We start from the raw sequence: 7854 nt of genomic DNA, 5'->3' as shown, positions 1-7854 counted from the left end.
TTCCGAAGCCTCAAACAGGGCCTTGATGTGGTCTACTCTCTCTCCTCTGGGGATTCTGGGACCTGAGGGGACCTGCAGATGACCGTGTCTAGCAGCCAAGGTGGGCGTGAGAGCAAATGCTAAGTCTGGAGTGAGTGCTTTTATTTTATTTTATTTTATTTTATTTTTTATTTTACATCTTATCTTATCTAAATGTAATCTGGAGTAGGACCTGAGAATCTGCATTTCTTTCTTTTTTAATGTTTCTTTCTTTTTGAGAGAGAGAGTGTGAGTAGAGGAGGAGCAGAGAGAGAAGGAGACACAGAATCCGAAGCAGGCTCCAGGCTCTGGGCTGTCAGCCCAGAGTCCAACTCGGGGCTTGAACTTGTGAACTGCAAGGTCATGACCTGAGCAGAAGTGGGAGGCTTAACTGACTGAGCCCCCCCAGGTGCCCCGTGAGTGTCATTTTAGAGCAAGCATTGGACCCAAAGGATTTAGCTGTGAGGTGAAGATGCGGGGGAGGGGCGGGCAGGAACCATTTGCTTTTGGCTGAACGTAATACAAAGTCCAACGAAAAGAACTCAAAGCATTCGCATGGCATGAATTGGACAAATATTTACTGATCACAGGCGATACACATCAAGCCCAGTTCTAGACACTGAGGGTGCATAGTAAGGAAAGCTCTCCGCTCTCAGGAGGGTTTATGTTTCAGTGGCAGAGACAGATAATAAACACAGTGCAGGGAAGAGAACTGGGAGGGCTGTAGAAGGGGTGTGGTTTTGTTTGTTTGTTTGTTTTTTGAGAGGTCTCAGGAAGGCGACATCTGAGCAGAGGGCCATGCGGATGTGTGGGGTGTGGATGGGGGCACCCCAGGCAGAGGGAGCTGTAGGGGCGGAGGCCCCGAGGAAGGAGCACTAAGGAATACCTAATACACAACTGAACAGAGAGAATGGAGGTAGGGGTACCCAGGGGTCATTCATTCCACAGGTCAGAGGAGCCACTGAAGACCCATCTTGCTGCCCTGCCGCCCTCAGTATGTGGGTGTCCGCACGATGATGGCTGTAGCTGCGGCATCATGCCCTCATGCAACCATATCCAAAGCTGGAAGAGGTGGCCTCCGTTCTTGTCTTCCCAGAAACCCCGTCCCCTGGCAGACTTTCCCCGTGTCCGTTGTCCAGAACGGAGCCAGCCAATCCCTGTCAAGGTGATGGCAATCCCAGTTGCCTTTGTCTAATCAAGATTCAGTCTCTGAGGTTGACAGAGCCCCCAGCCCCCTCATTAGGTACATGGCTGCCCCCAGATTCTGCACAAACTAGGGTTCCGTTAGCAAAGACGAATCGGGGGATAGATGAACAGGGGTCAGCCAGGAAAAGAAAAGCAACCTAGGTGTTTCAACAGGGGTTCAATAAGGGGGGTTGAGTACATAATGCTGGAAGGACCAGGAGAGCAAAAGAGGGAAGGAAGGGGAGCTGGAGAGCAGTGGGGAAGAAAGGAAGATATTCCAGGCACAAATCACTCCAACGCCAACCGGCATAAAACAACTCAGGAGTAGGAGTTTGGGGATGGCCTGTGTCTACTGCATGATGTGCATTGGCTGGGGTGGTTTGAGGCCGTCTGGAGGCGCATCCACTCACAACTTTGACGGTTGATGCGGGCTGCTGGCTGAGACCTTTGGGGGGCTATATATAGCTGGACACCTCCAGGGGGCTTCACTGCATGGCTTGGACTTGCTCACAACATGCGGTCTTGGCTTGTGGGAGGTAGAATTCTAAGCCCCCTCCCCGCCCCCACCAATTTCCACCCTAATCCCTGGGACCGTGAAGGTGATGAGATTCAACACGTGTGACAATATGTGATATGCCAAAAGGGATTTGCAGATGTAATTAGATTTGCAGATGAGTTGATTTTGAGATCATCAAAGAGGTGATGGGGGGGTGGTGCTTCATCTACTCACATAAGCCCTTGAAAAGCAGAGAGTTTTCGCTGGCTGGTAGCAGAAGTCAGATTTGAAGCATGAAAAGGATGATGTGGCATTGCTGGTTTAAAGTTGGAGGGGGTTATTGGAAAGGACCCAGGAGCAGCCCCCAGGGGCCAAGAGTGACCCCCAGCCGAGAGCCAGCAAGAACATGGGGACCTCGGTCCTACGAACGCAAGGGACTGGATTCTGCCAAGAACCGAGTGAGCCCGAAAGAGGATCCCAAGCCCCAGACAAGAGCCCAGCCCAGCCAAGACCTTGCTTTCAGCCTTGCGAGGTCCTAAGCAGAGAACCCAGCTGAGCCCACCCCTACTTTTGACCTCCAGAACTGTGAGATTCTTAACGGGCACTATTTTAAGTGGATCAATCTGGGGTGATTTGTTAGCCATAGATGCCCCTGGGTGAGCATCCCAAGAGAGAGACACCGTGCTGCCCACTATGACCTGGGCTCGGAGGTCGAAAAGCACCCCTTCTGCTATGCTGTATTCGTCCAGGTTCAAGGGAAGAGGAGACAGCGTCCACTCTTGATGGCGAGTGACAGTCACAGGGTTCCACGGCAAGTGACAGTCACAAGGTTCTGAAAGAGCATATAGATACTGGCGTGGTCTTTTTTTTTTTTTTTTTTTTTTTTTTTTTTGAGAATTGCAATTTCCATAGGAAGCGCCCCAGAGACTAGCAAATGCAGGAAGCAGCTCCCACGTCCAGGGCTGGGGAAGCCAAAGGGAGCAGGTGGTCTTAGCACAAGTGAGGAGTCCCCTTGCTGCCGTACTGCGGGCGGCTTGTCCCGGAACCACGGATGGGGGGGGGGGTGCTGTGTGGCCAGGGCTGGGGCCACACAGGAGGCATCGCAGCCAGATCCACGGAGGCTGCCAGAAGCAGGGGTGGGGGAAGGCCCGTTTTACCCCCTGACCTGGAGTGCTTCCAGGAAGCAGGTGTCAGGTGGCAGAAGTCAGGTGGCAAAGGAGCCTGGGAGATGTAGTTTTCAAACTCCCAGCCTCAGCATTACAGGGCAGAGAGGGGTGGACACTGAGGGACGCTAAGGGGCCACAGGCAAATAACAATGACGTTGGGCAGGTCCCTTCCGCTGTCTCAGCCCCGGTTTCCTCATCTGTAAAATGGGAGTAGTCAATGCTCCTGGAAAAGGGAATGTCTATAGATAGTACTTAGCAGGTGATAAGCGTTCGGCGAATGGGAGTTGTTAAAATGCTGCTTAGCTTGGGGCGCCTGGGTGGCGCAGTCGGTTAAGCGTCCGACTTCAGCCAGGTCACGATCTCGCGGTCCGGGAGTTTGAGCCCCGCGTCGGGCTCTGGGCTGATGGCTCAGAGCCTGGAGCCTGCTTCCGATTCTGTGTCTCCCTCTCTTTCTGCCCCTCCCCCGTTCATGCTCTGTCTCTCTCTGTCCCCAAAATAAATAAACATTAAAAAAAATTTTTTTAAAAAATGCTGCTTAGCTTAGCTTAGGCTGCCGTAACCAAACACCACAGACTCGGCGGCTTACACGACACACATCTGCTCACAATTCTGGAGGGCAGGCGGTCAGTGTGGTTGGGCTTCGGTGAGGCCCCCTCCTCCTGGTTTCCAGACCGACCCTTTTCTCACTTTGTCCTCGCATGGCAGAGACAGGGAGCCCGTTCTGGTCTTTCCTCCTTTCCTGCAAGGACACTAATTATCTCCGAGGCTCCACTTCCAAATACCATCACGTTGTGGGGCTAGGGCGTCACCATATGACTTCGGGTGGTGGAGGGGCGGGGACACAAACATCCAGTGGCTAACAGTGTTGGGAGGAAAAAGGAAGTACTGTTTGTAGTGAGACCATGTTGGGTGTTTCATATCATTTATCTTATTTAATACCCTATGATGTAGGCATTATAGACGGTCATTCTGCAGATGAGGGACAGAGACCTCTGAGTCTCCAACCTCCAGGTCACGCATCAAGAAGCTGGACTCATCTGTGGCTACTGACTCATGATTCCCGTGGACTGAAGTGTCACCAGGCCCAGTGTTGCAGGATGGGGACGTCCTTGTAGGGACTCTGAAGTTGAGGGCAGAAGCAGCATCATGAGTCGGTTCTGGGCGGAAGCTTGAGTGAGAGCCTGTTCTGTCCGCCATGATGTCTGCAAGGTGCCAGACAGGATCCATCAGCCCTACGCGCGGGTGACATGCCGCGAGAACGGGAAGTAAACCGCGGTGCTGTCGCAAGCCACCAAGAGGTCGGGCTGTTTGTTGCTGTGGCATCATCTGGCCCATTCTGATTAGTATAGAGATCACAAAGGGAACTGAAGGCCCCACGTGGGGCCAGAGTTCCCACGTCTAGGGAACCCAAACCGCCGCCCTAGAGGGGGTAGTGGTTAAGATATCGACTCAGACCCGGGTTCGTAGGGTGACTTTGCAAGTTCTCTGTGGTGCGACCTTGGAAAAGTCTCGTAACGTCTCTGAGCTTCATGTTCCCATTTGGCATAGGGAGATAGTAGGTTGACCTCCTGGGGTGCCTGGATGGCTAAGTCACTTAAGCTTCTGACTCTTGGTTTCAGCTTGGGTCATGATCTCATGAATCGTGGGTTTGAGCCCCACGTGGGGCTCCCAGCCCGCTTGGGATTCTCTTTCTCTCTCTCTCTCCTCTCCCCCATTCATTCTCTCTCTCTCTCTCTCTCTCTCTCTCTCTGTCTCTCTCTGTCTCTCTCTCTCAAAATGAATAAATAGGTGCAACTGGGTGACTCAGTTGGTTAAGCTTCCCACTTCGGCTCAGGTCATGATCTCACAGTTTGTGGGTTCAAGCCCCACATCGGTCTCTGTGCCAACAGCTCAGAGCCTGGAGCCTGCTTCAGATTCTATGTCTTTCTCTCTCTCTGCCCCTCCCCCACTCGTGCCCTGTCTCTCTCTCTCTCTCTCTCTCTCTCTTTCTGTCTCAAAAATAAACACACAAAAAATCAAAATGCATAAATAAACTTAAAAGAAATAGTTTGACCTCCCATTGTCATAAGGTGTGCAAAGCATAAGGCTTGGCATGTCCTAAACTTTCAAAAGCTGGAAGCAGTCGTCTCCTAGGGTGTTAATCATCATGACAGCTGTCCTATTATTTACCCATATTGTGTAAAAGAGGAAACTGAGGCTCGCAGGAGAAAGGAAGGACGGCTAGTAAGTGGCAGCTGTGGGATTTGAACCCACATCTGCCTGACTCTAGAGGATGAACTTTCCCCCCGTTAAACACTGAGGAAATGTCAACACACACGCAAAAGTAGAGGAAATAGTACAATGAACCTTCAAGTATCTACCCCCCTGTCTCCACAGCCCCTGTGTCAAAAATTATCCACATTCTGCCAATTATCTCTTCTTTCCCTTCCTCTTCTTCCTTCCCTCCCTCCCTCCTCTCCTCCATATCTTCCTTTCCTCCTCTTCCCTCCATCTGTCTTCTCTTCCTCCCCCCCTTCCTTCCTCCTCCCCCCTCCTCCCTTCCTTCTGCTTTGTGCTGAGTAGTTCTAAAACAAATCCCAGACATCACATTTCACCCAGAAATACTTCAGCGGGCCTCAGAGCCTGCACGCATAACCTCTGCATTACGTGTCCTTCCTGGGAGAGAGAATGGACTAGAATAGAGCAGCCGAGAGCTTCCCTGACCTGCCTCCATCCATTAGCAAAGGACCCCGGAATGTCCTTGGCCTCCAGGGGAGATCCCCCCTCGCCCCTGCGGGGCTGTGGTATTCTTCTCAAGTCCTCACAGAAAAATCATATCAGAAGTGCCTCCTTCTATGTGCAGACGAGAGTCACAGCAAAGAGAGAGACGGCGGTCAAGAGTGTGGACTCTGGTACCAGTCTGTCCGGGTTCAAACACCGGCTTTGCCGGCTACTAGTTTTGTGACCTTGGGTGACGACCATACGTGCACAGAAGTCAGAGTTCAATACAAGTAAATAATAGCCTTTAAAAAAATGTGTATTTATTTTGAGAGGGGGCGGGAGGGGCAGAGAGAGAGAGAGAGAGAGAGAGAGAAAGAATCCCAAGCAGGCTTGCAGGGTCAGCACAGAGCCCGGCCTGGGGCTTGAACTCGCGAAACTGTGAGATCATGACCTAAGCCGAAACCAAGAGTCAGATGCTTAACCGACTGAGCCATCCAGCCACCCCTCCCTCCCATGTCAAAAAACCCCCTTGTATACCACAATGCGCATGTACGTGTGTGTATGTATCTACACATACACTGATATCTGATATCAACGTGTGCATATGTATGTATTTATATGTATTTATGTATAGAATGTCTATATGGGAATATTTGACTTTGGGGAATAACAGAAGGAGCTCCGTGAGGCTCTTACCATGAAATCCCAGGGAAGGGGGAGGTCTGTGGGGAGAGTCTACGGGGAAGAAAGGGGGAGAACAGAGAAAAGGAAAAGGGAAAAAATTCAAAGCATGGACATTTGTAGCAAAATTACAGGTATCATGTTCTGGGACGCCGGGGTGGCTCAGTCGGTTAAGTGTCTAACTTCGGCTCAGGTCATGATCTCACGGTTTGTGAGTTCGGTTTGTGAGTTCGAGCCCCGCGTCGGGGGCTGAGCTGTCGGCACAGAGCCTGGAGCCTGCTTCGGAGTCTGTGTCTCCCTCTCTCTCTCTGCCCTCCACCACTCATGCTCTGTCTCTCTCAAAAATAAATAAACATTAAAAAAAATTTTTTTTTTTTAGAGGAAAAAGCAAGTACCGTGTTCAAGGTAGCGCTTGTCTCAGGAGAGGAAAGAGGAGTGAAAGGCATGTGGTCAGGGAAGGGGCCGCTGGGGATTGTAGCTGTTTTGATGCTTTTTGTCCACTGAGCGCTGAGATGCTACTTATACTCTATTTGTTTTTGTATGTTCTAAGTAATTTGTAACACATTAAAAAAACTTGAATAATATACTCACATTGGTGCCCGTAGAGGAAATCGGGAATGTACAATAGAATTAAACTCTTGGCCTGGCTAACCACCCCTCCCCCAACCCCACCCCCCCTCCCCACCGACTCCAGGGTCATGGTCATCAGATAAGCATTTCCTGAGCACCTCTGTAGGCTCCCAGTTCAGCCGAGGTGGGTCATATCCTGGCCCCATCCCCTGGGCCTCCAATCTCACAGAAACATCATCTTCCTTCCTCGCCTCCCCCCCTCCGCCTCCACCCCACGTTTCTCTGCATCTGCACCTTAGAGCAGACATCCTCTAGACAGGAGGCCGTACCGGGTAGCAGGAAGAAAGGAGCTTTGGGGGCCAAACACACATCCGCGCTGTGTGACCCAAAGGGCGCTCCCCCTCCCCAGTGATAATAGTTAAAGGCTATTATTTGGGGCGCCTGGGTAGCTCAGTTGGTTGAGTCTCACTCTTGGTTTTGGCTCAGGGCGTGATCTCATGGTTTGTGGGTTCGAGCCCTGGGTCAGGCTCTGCTCTGGCAGGCAGTGTAGAGTCCGCTTGGGATTTTCTGTCTCTGTCCTTCCTCTCCACAAAAGAAAGAGAGTGGCGGGGGGGGGGGGGCAGGCAGAGAGAGAGAGGAGGACAGAGGATCTGAAGCGGGTTCTGTGCTGACAGCAGAGAGCCTGATGTGGGGCTGGAACTCATGAACCATGAGATCATGACCTCAGCTGAAACCAAGAGGTGGACACTTAACAGATTGAACCACCCAGGTGCCCCTAAAAAATGTCAGATGCATTTTAAAAGTTTGCATGATTTATCCCTTCAATGCATTGAAAGACAATTCTAAAATATATAATGAAATGGAATAGAAAGTTAAAAATGAAAAGACACGGTGAATAGGGGAGGGGCGGGAATTCAAGGAGCATCTTCCCCTGCCTTTCTTGGTGTCACATTTACCCAGGTGAAGTCTCCTGGACAGCCCTTCTCCCCGACAGACTCCAGGAAGCAGTCAGTTAAATCACTTCAGCCCTCAAACGTC

The sequence above is a fragment of the Lynx rufus genome, unplaced genomic scaffold (assembly GCF_022079265.1).
Source record: "Lynx rufus isolate CCGP_SWC_20201006 ecotype Redwood Valley unplaced genomic scaffold, mLynRuf1.p SCAF_16, whole genome shotgun sequence".
Classification (NCBI taxonomy): Eukaryota; Metazoa; Chordata; class Mammalia; order Carnivora; family Felidae; genus Lynx; species Lynx rufus.
Note: the sequence above shows the minus strand (reverse complement) of the source record.